The sequence below is a fragment of the Sorex fumeus genome, unplaced genomic scaffold, assembly GCF_029834395.1.
Source record: "Sorex fumeus unplaced genomic scaffold, SorFum_2.1 ptg000007l, whole genome shotgun sequence".
Lineage (NCBI taxonomy): Eukaryota > Metazoa > Chordata > Mammalia > Eulipotyphla > Soricidae > Sorex > Sorex fumeus.
In genome coordinates this window covers 34,759,135-34,777,230 of record NW_026606064.1, presented here as the reverse complement: position 1 = coordinate 34,777,230, position 18,096 = coordinate 34,759,135, and the positions used below count along the sequence as shown (strand labels likewise).

Below are 18,096 nucleotides of genomic sequence, written 5' to 3'. Positions count from 1 at the left end.
ATTTCCTCTTATTTTTTTATTATTATTTTTTTATTCAGGTTTGTCAGTTCTTTATTCTTGGAAATTATCCCTTTATCAGATGGGTGCTGGGTACATATTTTCTCCCAGTCTTTTGGGTGTCTTTTTTATTCTGGTCATTGTTTCTTTTGTAGTGTAGAAGCCTCTTAATCTGATTTAGTCCTGTTAGTTTATCCTGGCTTCTGTTTGCTTTGCAAGTGGCATTAAATCATTGGAGATGGGATACAAGGAATATTTAACATATGTTATACATTTAACATATGCAAATCAGTCAACCTAATAAATCAGATAAGTACAAGAAAAAAATAAAAATTATAAGATCATGTCAAAAGTTTCAGAGAAAGCATTTGACAAGATCCAGCATCCGTTGATAAAAACACTCACTAGAATGGAGATAGAAGAAACCTTGCTCAATATAGTTCAAGTCATTTACCATGAATCCACAGCTAACATCATACTTAATAATGAGAATCTGAAAGCCTTTATGTTAATCTGAGGCACTAGGCATTGTTGCCTGCTCTAAGCACTGCTACTCAGTATAAGTATTCAAAACCCTTGCCATAGCATTTGGGCAAGAAAGATATCAAGGTCATCCCAGATTGGAAAAGAAGGAACCAGATTATTATTTGCAGATGACATGATGTCCCCTGAGCACAAAGTCAGGAGTAAGCCCCGAGCATCACCCAGTATGGCCCCAGTTCCTCCCTTTCCCCCCCCAAAATACTCGAAATTTAGAAATGTTAGGATTTCCTTTTAGAAATAAAAATTGTATAGTATAGCACTGCTGGGTGTGGCCCTCCCTCTCACTTCTCCACCAGCCAAATAAGAAAAGAAAGTCAAGCACAGAGATGACTAAATTCTTATTTGAAGGGGCTGGGATTATATTACAGACACCTGGCTTATAGTTTATTTTCATAGCCAGTTTGCTGTACTGTATTCCCATTGAATTACTTAGTGGCCTTGTGTTAGTTACGTTTAATAACTTGCTTTCCCTAAAACCATAGGCCCTCCCGTTGATCATCGATTTGCTCGAGCGGGCCCAGTAACATCTCCATTGGAGACTTTGTTGTTACTGTGTCTGGCATATCGAATACTCTCGGTAGCTTGCCGGGCTCTCCGAGAGGGGCGGAGGAATCGAACTCGGGTCGGCCATGTTGGCTACGTGCAAGGCAGACGCCCTACCCGCTGTGCTATCGCTCCAGCCCTAGACTTTGAAAAACAGACATTTAGAGGGGATAAGCCAGCATTCTACATTCTTCCGATATGTTCTTTGTCCTTCCTTGTTTTTTTTTTTTGTAAAGAATGCTTTTTTTTTTTTTTTGAAGGATGGGCATTGGTTTGGGCCATACCTGGCCGTTCTCTTGACTCTGCTCAGGAATCACTCCTGACAGTGTTCCAGGGACTATAGGCTGTGCCGGGATTTAGGGACTGAATTAGAGTCAGCCACATGCAAAGCAGGTACCTTTAAGTGCCATATATTGTCTTGACCCCATTGCTACTTCCATAGTGTTCATATGCATTTTCTCCTTTGTTGTCCATTCAAAAATTTAAATTTACACAGTGAAATGGAGTAATAGGGAATTTTTGTTTTGGTTGTGAATCTATGTATCAGAGTGTACAACAAATGGTTTGTTGTTGGTATTTTTACAATTTGTTGCTTATTATTTTTGTTGAGGAGGACATATCTTAGCATCTAGTGTCACATGATGTGAGGTTTGATTTTAGATCTTTGACTTTATAGTGGCATATTCTTTCATCTCTGGTTTCTGAGATTTACAATAGTATTTATCTCATGTTATAAGCGTTGAGCCATTTTTTTTTGGTAAAGGGACATATAACTGCTTATTAAAGTGTAATAATTATAATTTCAGTTGGTAGAGATATGGTATGTTTGAATTAGAACTAGTTCCTCAAACAATTCTTTATTTGATTGATTGTTCTAAAATGGTCATTTGTTACAGTTGTCCCTTCAAGCTGTGATCACTCTCCTTTCTGTATTTTTATTTTCACAATTTTCTTGACTGTAACACTTAAAGCTGATATTTATCATTCAGTAAAAATAGTTCTTGCAGTTAGTAGTCTGTGATTTTTTTCTTTAGTCCTTGTAAGACTTCTATGTCAGAATATATATATATATATATATATATATATATATATATATGCAGAATTTCTAGAAAGCTCCGTAAACTCATGTATGTGTAAAAAGCACTTAAAATTTTTATATATTCACAGGGCTAGAAAGATAGCATGGGAGTAAGGCCCTTGCTTGCATGCAGCCAACTCTGGTCTGATATCCAGTACTATATGGTACTCTGAGCATTGCTGGGTGCAACCCTTGAAGTTCCCAAACACTGTGTGTCCTGGCCGATCCCTGGCACTCCAGGGCCTGAACAGCACTCACTACCTTTTCAAGTCTTGCATTTAAACATGGGCCTGGTTGATTCAGCATTCAAGAGGGATCCTCAGCCTCCTGAATACTATTTGGAAAGCCCCCCAATAGAAATAAATTCAATTCAATATTTCTTTGATGCTCATAGAACACATTTTCTTCTAAATAAACCTGTTTCTAAATCTCCAGGACTTTTTGAGGTATTGGGGGGTTTTGGGCCACACTGTGTGATTCTCAGGGCTTTCTCCTTACTCTGCTCAGGGATCCCTCCTGGACGGTGGACCATAGCAGTTAGGAGAATGAAATCAGGTTTGGTTGTGTGCAAGACAAGTGCTTTAATCCCTTATAGTATCTTAAGGTTTTAAAGCCTAAGAATATTCAGGCTTATGATTTTGAGATTGTGTATATGAATAAAGTAGAAAATGGATTTTCAAAGGTTTGACATTAGGAGCAAATAGAACTCTTAAAGTATATGTGTATATATGTGTATGTGTATGTATATATATATGGATAAGATATGTGTATATATATGGGATGAGAAATTATTTCTTAGTTTTGATGTCATCTTTTGAACTTCACAGTAAATGATCATTTTATTTATTTATTTAATTTATTATTTTTTTGTTAGTGAAACACCATGAGGTAAGTTGTAGACTTACAGATTTTTGTGCTTGGGTTTTAGTAAATGACCATTTTAGAACATAAACTCACCTAAGGATAGCAAAACTGTTCGTTGCCAGACAGTGTATACTGTGTTCACTCTCAGTAAGCAGAGATAATTTGTAGTAATGTTTTTATCGTTATTCTGACTGCCTTTGGTTTCTCATTGACTCAGCCATGGAATAACTCATTATTTTGACTTTTGGATGCTTTGCTGAAGAGTGTTCATGGGGAGGTTGATCCATCATAGTGCTACAGTGCAGTACTTTCAATCTTAGTGTGGCATTAAAGATGCAATCTTTTATATCACCCCTGTTTAGAATATTTGAGAAATGAAGCATTAAGAAAAGCTACAGAATATTTTGAAATTTTGTCATGTTTATATAAGTGTCCTTTTCTAGATTCTAGGACAGGAGCATTCGCTTCTTTATCTTTTTTGTCCCTAAACTTAGCTTAAGTGTTCTATACGTGATAGATACTTAGTAAAGGTTATTGAGCAGAATAAAGTAAATTATGAGCATTGTGATTTATTTTAATTAAAAACATCTGAAATGTCCCCTTCCCTTTGTTGCAGTGACTAGGGGGTAGGTTGGGGTGCCACATACAATCATGTTGCTCCCGGTTTACTTGTGAGACTCCTGAGGGTCACGTGTTGGTTCTGGTGCTCACATGTTTGGGGTTGTAGTGCTCTCTAAGGGTTGCATACGTGAGCTGGGGTGTTTGCACACACTTGGTTGTGATATGTCAGAGATGACACAGTTGTGGCACCAGGAATCACAGTGGTAGTGCTGCTGAGGTCATCCTCAGCATGTGGAGCAGTGGCAGGGGTCAGACTCTCACCCTGTGCATTGTACCACTGAGCAATGTCCAAGAACCAAAGCAGAATGAGTTTGCTCCCGCTCCAGCCATACCTAGTGGTGCTCAGTGCTATGTCTGACGCTATACTTAGGGGTCTCTTTTGACATGTTAGGGGACTGTGCAGTGCCAGGGATCAAACGCGGGCTTTCCGCATGCAAAGCATATACTTTAGCTCATTTAGTTATCTCTGCAACCCAGCATGAAGATTTTAAAGATGATGAACTGTAAGATTTAGACCAAGATCACAAAATACGCCAGGATAAATTCTTGAAGTAAGGGGTATGATTTATATTTTTTAAGTTTAAAAGAACTAATATACAAGAGTTCTAGCAAAAGAGCCTTTGTGTTTGACAAACGTCATCATTTGTCACTAAATTTTAAATACCACTTCCTTGAGTAGGTGCTCATTGTATGAGCCTCGATGCTGTTTGCAGTTCCCTCTCTAATAGTCGATCTTCTTCCGTAGGACATGGTCATGCCTTTTACCTAGTACCAGTTTGCTTCATTGCTACCCATTTTGTAATTCTCACAACTTGTCGTCATCTTTAAGTAAAATCTAGAGTTCTTAGCATCCTAACTACAGCTCCTTTCTCTCACTATGCATTTATTACTTCTTGCTCCAATAAAACTGAATTGTTATTGTCTTCGTGTTTGCTGTTTTTCTCTCATATACGTACACAGGCAGTTTGTGCACCCAGAGATGATCTTTCTTTAGCCATATACCTTGCATGTCCTTTTCTGGTGAAATTCAAATGTACTCATTTAATTAAGGACTGTGATATTAGTTCCAGTAATGCCTCGTGCTATTTATGTTCTATTTTCCTTAGACCATGTTCTTAAGTGCATAGACTGCATTTCATCTCTGTACGCCCAGTACAAGATAATTAATCCTGGGATGGGGTTCTAGCAGGAGGGAAACTGGATACTTTGGTGGTGGGAAATGTACACTGGCGAAGGGTTGGGAATTGGAAGATCCTATGACTGAAATCCAATCATGAACAACTTTGTAACTGTGTATCTCAGGGAAAAAAAAAAGATAATCATAATGTTGTCCTTTTGTATTGAAATAAAAATTGAGTTTTAAGACAGGATGCTATTTTATTTTTCATGTACAGCTTTTATATTTTATTTATTTTTAAAAAATCTTTATTAGTGATACACCATGAGGTACAGTTGTAGACTTACAAATTTTGTGCTTGGGTTTCAATAATACAATGATTGAGTACCCATCCCTCCACCAGTGCCCATTTCCCACCACCACGGATCCCAGTATCTCTCCCACCCCCCATCCCCTCCATCCCACCCTGCCTCTGTGGCAGGGCATTCCCATTTGTTCTCTCTCTTCTTTTGGGTGCTGTGGTTTGCAAAAGAGGCATTGAGTGGCAATCATGTTAGGTCTCTAGTCTACTTGCAGCACGCATCTCCCGCCCTGGGAGGATCTTCCCAACACCCTTTATTTGGTGCTCCCTTCTCTATCTGATCTGCCTTTTCCCCTAGTGTATGTGGCTGGCCTCCAAGCCATGAAGTAAACCTCCTGGTACTTATCGCAGCTGTTCTTGGGTATTAGTCTCCTATTTTGTTAGTTTATGTTCCCCAGATGAATGCAGTCTTTCTATGTCTGTTCCTTTCTTTCTGATTCATTTCGCTTAGCATGATACTTTCCATGTAGTACCACTTGTATGTAAATTTCATGACTTCATCTTTTCTAACAGCTACATAGTACTCCATTGTGTAGATGTAGCAAATTTTCTTTAACCAGTCATCTGTTCTCCAGCACTCAGGTTTTTTCCAGATTCTAGCTATTGTAAACAGTGCTGCAATGAACAAACAAGTGCAGATGTCCCTTCGACTATACTTTTTTTTGCCTCTCTGGGATATATTCCCAGGAGTGGTATTGCTGGGTCAAATGGGAGCTCAATTTCTAATTTTTTGAGGATCATCTATACTGTTTTCCAAAAGGACGGAACCATTCGGCATTCCCACCAGCAATGAAGGAGAGTCCCTTTCTTGCCACATCCACGCCAACACCGGTTGCTTTTGTCCTTTTGAATGTGGGCCAGTCTCTGTGGTGGGAAATGATATCTCATTGTTGTTTTGTTCTGCATCTCCCTGATGATTAATGATGTAGAGCATTTTCTCATGTGCCTTTTGACAGGGTGCTATTTTTAATATAGGAAATAAAATAGGACAGTGTTCATTCTAACAAAATTTTTACTCAGGAATATGATTTCAGATGTTTATTGGATAGTTTAGAGACTTACCTAAAATACTTTTTTTTATTAGAGTCATATTTCTTTGCATTAAGCCCATCTTATTTATAGGGCAGGTGTTACAGAGATAGAAATGATTTGGAATGCATGCAGCCAGCCTATGTTCAAACCCCGGCACTACATATGTTCCCCAGAACACTACTGGAGTGAGCTCTGAGCACAGTACCAGGAGTAAGCCCTGAGCACAGTTGGGTGTCAGCTATGGCCCAACCTCACGTCACCCACCTGAAATATATTTGGAATGGCTTTATGCTAAAGTAAGGTTTAGTGAATCTCTACTTGAGAAAAGCAAGAAAAATCTTTTTCATGAGTGGAAAATCAGGTAGTGATTAAAATGAACAATCTAATGAAAGCTATTATGTGAATAATACTCAATATCGAGTACTTCTGAGGTACTCGATATTGAGCTATTTTAATAGTATAGAATGACTGGGAATTTCAGTGCTTGGTGGTTGTTGTTTTTGCCTTCCTGTATATTCCCTGAAATTTCCATGTTTCTAGTGACTTTCAAATTTGAGCTAGTAATTACTGATGCAAATAGGATTATGACTTGTAGGAGACAATAAACAGCTAGAACAGATGGCCTCTTACAGAGCATATCTTGTTCCAGCATGAACATCTAAAGATACTTCTAGGTAGTGGGAACATTTTGCTCTTCTAAGAAGTTTGCTTTTTATTTTCCTTGAAGTGTTTGTAACCATTAAAATCTTAATATATATTTCAGTAAATATTAGCAGCTATAGCAGTTTTGTAGAAATGATATTAAATACCTTTCTGATAAACCTCAGATATAAGCATTTTTCTTTCGTATAAATAATACATACCCAAAAGTGTATAAAATATAAATGCCACAATGTGCAAAGTTATGCATAAATAATTTGTACCTTACTTGTACTTCAGACTTCCCCCTGCCTTCATTCATCTTTCCTTAATCTGATGCTGTTCTTTACTTCATTTTGTTTTATTTTGGGGTCATATCTGGTGGTGCTCAGGGCTTACTCCTGAATCTGTGCTCAGGGATCACTCCATGCATAGAGTGATCCCTGAGCACAGATTCAAGGATCATAGCTAGGGGGACAGAATATAGTCCTAGGGACCAAATCTTGATACAAGGTTTGTGTGCGTGCATACAAGGCAGGTGCCCTACCTAATGTACTATCTCTCCAGTCCCTGTTATTTGCCTTACTGAAGTAACTACCCTCTTTCCATGGTAATTACTTCCTTGCTTTATGTTTTATTTTAACCACATACATGTACATCAACTTAAGATAGATTTTTCTCTCAATTTTTAAATTCAACATAGGAAATTATATGTTAGATTATTTTCTTGTCTAGCTCAACATTATTTTTTTTGTTCATATTATCTACAACTGTAGCTTATTCATGTTTACTGTTGTAAGTCATTAATCACCATTTATCTTTCCTATTTTTGATACTGGTGTTTATGATTTCCATGTTTTGTATATGTGCTCTGGCACACAAATCTGTATGCTATATACTAACAAATAGAAGTATAAGTTTTCAAGTATATTCATCTTCAAATTTCCTGCATAATGCTGTACCGTTTTCTGAGGTACTTATACCAACCTGAATTTCTATCAGTAGCATGTAAATAGTGGGACTGGTTGGTATTGTTCATCTTTTCAAAATATCTCTAGTGGTTGTAAAGCAGTATCTTGTGCAATTTAAATGTGCATTTCCCTGATTGTTAGAGAAGCACAACACCTTTATCTTTCATCATCGACAATTTGGATTTCCTTTCCTGTGAAATACCTGTTCACTTGTTTATTTGTAGCAATTCTTAATACTTTAGACATGAGGTTTTTTTTAAAATCTGTTTTATGTAATATTCTTTTCATTCTTGCTTGCTTTTTCACATTCTTTATTGTGTCTTTTGATGTACTACTGAAATTCCCACTTTTCTTTTCTTTTTTTTTTTTTCCCCCTTTATTTTATTTTATTTTTTTTAAAGTTGTAGATTTACAATTTTTTGTGCTTTGGTTTCAATCATACAATGATCAGATACCCATCCCTCCACCAGTGCCCATCTTCCACCACCATGGATAATATCCCTCCCACCCCCATCTCCCCATCCGAAATTCCCACTTTTCATATAGCAATATTTCTATTTATGGTTGCCAGTTGTTTTTTGGGGTTTTTTTTTTTTTTTGTGAGTTTAATTTTTGTTTTTGAGTCATACCTGGTGATGTTCAGGAGTTACTCGGCTCTGCACTTAAGGATCACTCGGTCAGGCTGGGGATCCTTTGGAGTGTAAGGGATGGAACCTAAGATGGCTGCATGCCAGGCTATAGTACCTGGCTGCTATGTTATCACTCCTGTACCTCCAGTGTTTATGAGCCAACTAAGAAACATTATGAAAATATTCCCCTGTATTTTCTCATTAATGCCTTGTAGGATTTTTTTTTTCTTTTTGGTTCACACCTGGGTGCACAGGGGTTCCTCCTGACTCATGCACTCAGGAATTACTCCTGGCAGTGTTCAGGGGATCATATGGGTTGCTGGGATCAAACTTGTGTTGGCTGCATGCAAGACAAAGGCTCTACCCGCTGTGCTATCACTCCAGCCCCATGGGCTTATTTTTTGTAGTTGATATAGCATGCTTAAATGTGTGTTAACATTTATGCATTTGATGTACAAAATCATTGCATCTCCACCATTACCAGAGTGCCAGAGATTTCCCCCCCCCCCCCCATACAGACACACTGTCCTGCTGTCACTTCAGTCAATTTCTTCCTCTACTTTCCAAGTTCCTTCTGTCCCTCTTTCATTCATCACCTTTGGTACCAGCAATCTATAGTTGAAGTCCAAGAGTTTGTTGTCACTAGATACCATCAGTTCCTTCTTTATGCTGCCACATATGAGTAAGATGATCCATTGCTCCATTGCATGTGTTCTCTCTGATTTATTTCACTTTACGTGACACCTTCTAGCTCCATCTGTGTTGCAGCAAGGGGTAAGATTTCATTCTTTCTTATAGTTGAGTAGTATCCTATTACGTATATATACCACAACTTTGTTACCTACTTATCTGGTCATTGGAAATTTGGGTTGTTTTTGTGTCTTGGCTATTGTACCTAGTGTGGCAGTGGAATAGGTGCGCATATGTCTTTTCTAGTTAATATTTTGTGTTCTTGACTGGAATTGCTGGGCCATATGACAGTTCAGTTTTTTATTTCTTTGGGAATTTGCCCTATTACTTGTATTAGGGATGAACCCCTTTATATACCTGCCAGCAGCAAATGAGGGCTTCTTTTTTGCCCTATTGTTTGTATTGGGGATGAACCCGTTTACATACCTGCCAACTGTGCTCAGGAGTTAGTTTCTTTTTTATCCTCTTAAGGTACACCGTTCTTACCGTTATGGGTTCATGTTCCATTGTTCTTTTGCCTTTGGGAGCCACACCTGGGGTACTCAAGGGCAACCAAGGCTCTGCTGGCGTGGTTTGGGGTGAGAATTCCCAGCGGTGCTCAGAGGACCCTGCCGTTGTGCAGTGACAGGGATTGAATCAGGGCCCACTGCTTGCAGAGCAAATGCCTGAGCCCCTGTTCTGTTCTTCGGCTTGCTTATTGTTTAGATTTGTATTTCCCTGATAACAAGTGACTCGGTTTTTTTCATATGTCTCTTGGCTCTCTGAATCTTGTCTTTAAGGAATCATCATTTATATCCTCTCCCCATTTTTTGATGGGATTGTGGGTTTTATTTATTTATTTTGGGGTTGAACTTTGAAAGTGATCTGTGTATCTTGCATATTGACATTTTGTCAGATGTATAGTGTGCACATATTTTCTCCCATTCAGTAGAGTGCCTTTTTGTTTTATTATTTATTTAAATGTAGGAGTGCTGCTATTTATTCAGCCACTGATTAAGCTGAGTGAAGTGGGCATGAACTTTATATTACTTTTTTTGTTGTTGTTGTTTGGAAATCCATGAGATTGACCATTGCAAAACTTTCATGATTGGGTTTCAGTCATACAGTTATCCAAATTATCCAACACACATCCTTCCACCAGTGGACATTTCCACCACCAATGTCCCCCGTTTCCCTTCCTCCATCTCCCCGCCTCCAGCCTGCCTCTATGGCAGGCACTTTTCTTCTTTCTCTCTTTCTCTCTCTCCTTTTCCTTTTGTGCATTATGGTTTACAATACATGTACTAAGAGGTTATCGTGTTTGTTAGAGCTTTCAGTATTTTATCAGGAAGGTAAGGCTGGGAATAGCTGTTTAACTGGGTGGCAGCTTTGGGGTGTCAGTGTGACTGCCGAGGCTTCTGGAAGTACAGGCTGGTGTGGGGAGATAGCCCATCCCGACCCTGAGAAGTCCTGAAGATTTCGGTCACAAAACCCGCATATCTGAATTTTCAGCAGATTATATCTTGGTGAGGTTCATCCTGAGACGGTGGAGTCTGGCCAGGAACATGGCGGCGATTTTGGATTGTGGGAGAAAGCGGCTGCCAGAGGCTCTGCTTGGGGAGATACCAGGCTAACCAGCCCCCCTCCAACTTACCCTGGTCTGTTTAGCCATGTACAAGTCCAAGGTTAACTGGAGCTTTTGATCTCTGAAGATTTATTTATAGGTCTCTGAAGCAAGGCTGATAAATGAGCTTACAGCTGAGCTTCCAGTTACCTAACCTTTGGCCATATAATTTCTTGGGAAACTTGGTCCTGAGTAGTTGGGGTCTGGCCTGAGGTACAGTGGTAATTTGGGAAAGCCTGGAGGCACCATCAGGCTGCTGATGCACTCACCCCGCAGGTTCAAGTTAACCCCCTGACATCCCGTGTCTTTTTATTTTAGCCCAAGTTTATTTTGCTGTGTAGAAACCTCCTAACCCTATACTCAGAGGACTGTGTAGTGCCAGAGGATTGTATTTTTGTACATGAAAAGACATAGTGAGCCAGGGCAACAGTACAGCAGGTAGGGTACTTTCCTGCATGCGGTCCACCCAGGTTCTATCCCTGGCTCTCCATATGGTTCCGTGGTTCGATTCCTGACACCCCATATTAGTCCTCTAAGCCTAGAAGCAGTCCCTGAGCATGGAGTGAGAAATAAACTCTGAGCACTGCCAGATGTGGACCTCAAACAAAACAGAACAAAACAATTCTCTTCTCCTCCCCCATAATTTGTTAAATCTGTTACCTATCTGTTAATCTGTCTATTCCAGTATCACTGCAAAGATCTTTCTTCCCTTCAAACCTGGTATAATCTTTATACTAGAGCTCTACTAAAACAATGGATTAGGAAATTAAATGTTATTCATACATGAATGTCTGTACAGACCCTATTCCAAACATCAAAAAAGTAATTGAGCACTATATTAGAAAGTAAGTATTATCCCAAGAATACAGGATTGTTCAATTAAATGAAAGTCAACCAGAAAAATTTACTGAGTACTTAACTTCTCAGTAGATGGAGGGAAAAGTGTGATAAAAAGCTTTGTCTAACCCATTAAATGTGCATATTCATGTTAAAACTTAGTAAACTTCAGCTAGAAAGGAATGACCTAATATTAATAATGTTATCTAAGAAACAAAGCTTATAATGTTGATGAAACATTGAAAACAGTCACTTTGAAATTCAGGAGCAGTGAGGAATACTTTCCATGACCTCATCTATTCAACATTGTAGGTAATCTCATGTATTCAACATTGCCTATGTTTTCTTTTATGAATCAGTTCTAAAGATTAAATGAAAATTTTATTGAAAGATAAAAATCTAAGTCTTTAATCCACTTTCAGTAAATTTTTGTTTTGTCATATAGTGATCTGATTTCATTCTTTTGCATGACCGTCAGTCAGCAATATTAAAACAAATTTTTTATTGACTACAATTGGTTCACAATGTTATGGGATGTCAGGGGTGTCACATCTCCCTCTGTGTATAGTTCTTAGCACTCCCATCAGCAGTGTGCTAGTGTCCTCTCCTCACAGAGACCTTTCTCATTCTCACCCACACTACCTTGGCACGTGTTCATTGCATTGAGTTTTTGCACTATATCCCTCCATTCTTTTCTGTCCCAGAGTCTCATCTGATGTTCTCTCAATCTTATGGGCTTTCCATTATGTGTTTTTGGGTTTTTTTTTTTTTTTGATCATGCAAGCTTTCAATATTCTGTCTCTGTCTTTGGCTTTTGTCAGAGCTGGCTTGGAGTTTTTCTGTGAGTCTGTTTTCACTGGCACCATCTGAACCTCTTGTATTTGGGTGTTTGAATTCCCCAACCCTGTAGAATTCTTTTGTTTTTTTTTTCCTGGCTTAGGAATTACCCCTGGCAGTGCTCAGGGGACCATATGGGAAGCTGGATTGGCCACGTACAAGGCAAACACCCTACCCACTGTGCTATTGCTCCAGCCCCGAGAAGTCTTATCTTTGATTTCTGTAACTAGGGAGTCTTCATTGATTTTGGTTTCAGTTCTTCGGGGACTCTGGTGATTCTTATATTCCTCTTGGACTCATTCCATAGTTCTCTGGTATGCTGTTCACTTCTTTTCAGACTTTCTCCATCCTGTGTTGTTTCCTGTAGTTATTTTCCAATTCTCATCTTGGAGCTCTTTGGTCTTTTCCTCATATCTGCTGTTCTGCCACTCAGACTGTGGGTTGTTTTTTTGTTTGTTTGTTTGCTTGTTTTCTAAATATCACCCACCATACTCTATTTCTCTCACTTTCTGATTGTAGTTTTCTCAGTCTCAGCTCTTATACTTTGTGCTTGCTGGCTGCCTCTGCCATTGTTTCCTTGAGCTCATTAAACATCTTCAACATGGTGTCACTGCAGTTTTCTCTTAGAGTTCACACTGCTGAGGTTGATGGTGCTGGCTGAGCCTTTCACGGTGCTGTTTTCAGCCACTGAACTCGGTTGGCTTTGCCGTGACCAGCCCGTTGGGTTTGCTGTGCTCCTGCTTTGCTGAGGGTGAATCATTGTAGTTAGCCCCCCTGCATGTGACTGAGGGGTCAGGCTCTGAGTTGCTTTTTCCCTTCGCCCCGGTCTTCACCCCGTGACAGGTTGTATAACTGTCAGCACCGTGCAATTTAACGAGTGGAGCAAGCAGAGACTCGGGAGCCATGGAGCTGGGCCTGCGGGTCTGGCAGTCATGCGTGGAGGCTGCTGGGGCCCAGCAGCCTCGGGAGGGGAATTTTCCTCCAGTCTAAAAGGCCCCGGGCATGTGTTTTGTGGATTGGTGAGTTCAGACCATTAACTTTTTAGAATGCTTCCTATTTTTTTGTTTTCTGGTTGTATTATATTTGTAGCTCTTGTTTTTCTCTCCTTTGTTTTTTTGTTTTTGTTTTTTTTTTTTTTTTTGCTTTTTGGGTCACAGCCTGGCGATGCTCAGGAGTTACTTCTGGCTCTGCACTTGGGAGTTACTCCTGGCGGTGCTCAGGGGACCGCATGGGATGCTGGGAATCTAACCCTGGTTGGCCGCGTGCAAGGCAAACGCCTTACCCGTTGTGCTATCTTTCCAGGCCCCGGTTTTTTTTTTTTTTTTAAAATCTCTTACTAACCTAAAGGGCAGAAGCGATAGCACAGCTGGTAGGGTGTTTGCCTTGCATGCGTCCAACCTGAGTTCGAATCCTCCGTCCCTCTCGGAGAGCCCTGCAAGCTACCGAGAGTATTTTGCCTGCACAGCAGAGCCTGGCAAGCTCCCCATGGCGTATTTGATCTGCCAAAAACAGTAACAAGTCTCACAATGAAGATGTTACTGGTGCCTGCTCAAGCGAATCAATGAATAACGAGAGGACAGTGCTACATTGCTACAGTGCTACTGACCTAAAATACTAGGACTTTTTTTTTTTAAGTGAAACATTTTTTATTTGCAGATGTAGAAGAATTGGAGGGGGAGAGGGAAAGAACCCAGAGTACACATCTCAGGCGGAGATGTATCTCTTTCCCCCATGGGGAGGCCCAGGACTCAGTCTTCATTGCTGTGTTTAGGGGTTATACCCAGTAGTGTTCAGTGGCTACTACAGGTGTGGTGCTCAGAGTTTGCTACCAGTGGGGTTTGGGGCACTGTGGGGTGCCAGGGATCGAATATTGGGCTGTCACATGCAAAGCATGTACTCTAGCCTTCTGAGCCATCTCCCTGACTTCAGTTCTAAGTTTTTTTTTTCTGTCTGCCAGCAATGCAGTCTTCCACTTTTGTCTAAAAAGTGAAAAATTATTTCCATGCATCCCATGCATTGTAATAAAGGAGTGTTGCCTAGATCACCCTTGACCCCAGTGATTAGAGAATAGGACAGAGTAGTAATCAACCAGGAAAGAAAGAATGGGAAATGATGGGTGAAGCAGACATCAGGGTTTTGATTAGACCAGTGATCTGGGTGATGGTATAGCCATTATATCCACAACACAGACTCAAAACACTGAAAACATGAGATCTAAGCTGAAACCACTAAAACTTTGAAATGTGCCTGTCAAGTTGATGAATAGGGGTTTGGGGGGCTGATGGGGCAGGGGTTGGAAGTAGGAATGGAATATGGGAACACTGGGGGGGGGGGAACGTTAACACTGTTGTTGGGATTGGTTTTATAATATTATATGCCTAAAACCTAACTACCAATAATTTTCTTTTCCTTTTTTGGGTCACATTTGGCAATGCTCAGGGGTTACTCCTGGCTCTGTACTTGGAAATTACTCCTGGCGGTGCTCAGGAGACCATATGGAATGCTGGGGATTGAACCCGGATTGGCTGTGTGCAAGGCAAATGCCCTACCCGCTGTGCTATTGCTCCAGCCCCTGACAATAACTTTTTAAATCACAGTTCTTTAATTAAAATTATTTTTTTTAATTAAAAAAGGAAGGTAGATATTTCCATTGTGTTGGCTCTCCAAACCTGGGCAGGTCTGCCAAAAGTAATGGTGACTAGTATACATGGTGCTGCTTGAGAATTGTTTTACTCTTGATCCTCCTCCTCCTGATTCTGTCCTGTGCCATGATTGACCCTTCAGTCACGCCAGACAGTGAGGTCTTACGTTTGATTTGTAGTTGACTTCTGCATGTGTATTAGCAGGGAGCAGTGTTTGCCAGTGTCTAGTGCTTGCATGTTCCATTGACAGTCCCAACACAACTTGTTGGAAGATACTTTTCTTTCTCCATTGTATGCTTTTGGCTTTTAAAACTGTAATTAATTGTCTACATATATCTCAGTTTATTTTTAGAGTCTTTATTCCATTTCAACTTTTATCCCAGTGCTGTACTGTTCTTGTACTGATTTTTGGTAGTGTGTGAGGTTAGGGCATATGATACTTGTGTTAGAGTTTTTTTTACTCTCAGAATTTAACTATGTTAATTCTTCCAGTTCATGTGCACAGAGCATCTTACAAAGCACTTAAGTCTCAGGCATCTCCCTGACTTCAGTTTTAAGTTGTTTTTCTTCTGTTTGCCAGCAGTGCAGGGTCAGAGAGATAGCATAGGGGATAAGGTGGTTGTCGTGTACTTAGCTAGCCCCCTGCTCACTCCTCTGCATCACATATGGTCACACAAACACTGCCCAGTGTGATCCTTGAGTAAAGAGCCAGCCAAGAGTTAGCCTTGAGCACTGCTGGGTCTGAGCCTTGAGTACTGCTGGCTCTGACCCTTTATGGAGGAAAAAAGCAACTTTTGGTATGAAACTAATTATACCCATGTTAGAAAGAAGTTCCACATTTTAAATACTTATTGAAGAGCAAATGTTTAAAATATGTATTCATCTTAAGTTGATAGAGAGAAAAACAAATATACTTAAGTAAACAGAATAATGGAATAAAGATGAAACCAATAAAACATAAATAAGAAAATTAATAAAAAGTTGATACTTTTAAAAAAAATTTTTATTAGTGAAACACCATGAGGTACAGTTGTAGACTTACACATTTTTGTGCTTGGATTTCAGTTATACAATGGCCGAGTACCCATCCCTCCACCAGTGCCCATTCTCCACCACCTCTGATCCCAGTATCCCTCCCACCCCCGACACCCCCATCGTACCCTGCCTCTGTGGCAGGACATTCCCTTTTGTTCTCTCTCTTTTTAGGTGTTGTGATTTGCAAAAGAGGCATTGAGTGGCAATCATGTTTGGTCTATAGTCTACTTTCAGCATGCTTCTCAAATAGAATTCATACAGCTCTGATTTTCACACACACACAGATTAAATTATGAATTTTAGGATTGAAGGCACAACATATAAGTAGAATGGTTACAGCTCTGATTTTCATGCACACACACACAAAGATTAAATTATGAATTTTAGGATTGAAAGGCACAACATACAGATCCTGTAGAGAAAAAATAATAAAGGAATATTATGAAAATCATACCAAAATATATTAAATTTTTATGATATAGTAAAAAACATGATCACTGTATCACTGTCTTCCTGTTGTTTGTGCCAGTAACATCTCTCTTCCTCGCAGCCCTGAGATTTTAGCAGCCTGTGCTTACTCGTCTTTCCCAATGATTGGAGGCTCTTTCAGGGTCAGGGAAAGAGACCTGTTATTATTATTGTTTTTGGCATATCGAATGCGCCACGGGGAGCTTGCCAGGCTCTGCCCATGAGGGCGGGATACTCTCAGTAGCTTGCCGGGCTCTCTGAGAGGCATATACATTTCTCTCTGTGATTTGTTACCTACTGTCTAACCCCTGTCAAATATGGTCTGGTAATTATGGAAAATGGGTAGGAAGTGTCTTATGATGAGTGGCCGCGCTGTCCAGAAAGCAGCCTGGAGTGGGGAGGTGGTTGGGTAGTGAAAGTCGGCTGCCGGGACTGGGTCCCTTGGGGCGGAGACGGCTCTCACCCACCCCACTCTGTGGCGCCCAGAGTAAAAACAGCCTGCACGGAGTCCACAGGAAAAACCATGATAGTACATGAAACAATTAACTCATAAAAGGAAAACATTAAAAGATTGTATACATAAATATTTTATATAAGTGAAGCTTTCTTAGCTGTGTACCCACAGCATGATCCATAAGAGGAAAAATGTTAAATTGACCTTTCTCAAAGTAAAAGGCTTCAACTACTTCAAAACATACCATTAGTGAAATGAAAAAGCTGTTTGCTAGGGAATATCCACAATGTATTTGTCTGATAAGATTTTATCCATAGTATATAAAGAACTGTAGAAATTTGTGACGAGAACATAACTGACCTGACTTTTTAAATGTGAAAAAGAATAATATGCATATGGAAAAAATGCCTGGGCATTTTTTAATAGAATGATTTTTTAAAATCCATAATTAGATCTCATTTCCACAATAAAGTACAGTTTAAAACCGAGGCGATGAGGGTTGGTCCCACCTAAGGGTACCTGGGGCCTACTCCTGGCTCTGGACTCTTCAGAAAGTGCTCATGGGATTATATGTGATTCTGTGGATCGAACCAGAGATACGGCTGAATGCGAGGCACTCACCTTACCCGCCTCTTTAATATTCACCCAGGCCCAATTACAATTTTAAAAATACTGACCTAGTCCTGTGTATCAGTATTAGAGCTGCTTGCACAGGCATCAGGCTGAAAGTGTGATCCCTGGCATTGTTGCACAAGCCAGTGCAATCCCAGCTCCATCACGAGGTGTGTCTTCAGCACATAACTGAGTATGAGTACAACTGAGGTGTGCTACGTGTCTGCAAGCGTAAGCACCACAATCAAGTGTGTGGCCCTGCTTCTTACAACAGCAACAGGAAAAGAAGTAGAAAATGGAAAATAAAATAAAAATCTGCAGTGCTCAGTGTTGACAAGGATATGAATCCAGAGGATTCTATGTATATGGCTGATGGGGATATAAAATTATATATGTGGGGCTGGAGTGATCGTAGAGCAGATAGGGATTTTGTCTTGTATGCAGCTGACCCGGGTTTGATTCCTACCATCCCATCTGGTCCCCCAAGCACTGCCAGAAGTAAATTCCTTAGTGCAAAGCCAGG

At 40.0% G+C, this 18,096-nt stretch overlaps 1 protein-coding gene across 1 annotated transcript in view; it reads left to right on the top strand.

The window, feature by feature from the left end:
• The window catches only part of PRMT3 (protein arginine methyltransferase 3), a 124,022-nt gene that overhangs the window by 24,524 nt on the left and 81,402 nt on the right, over window positions 1-18,096 (top strand). The window lies entirely within an intron of this gene.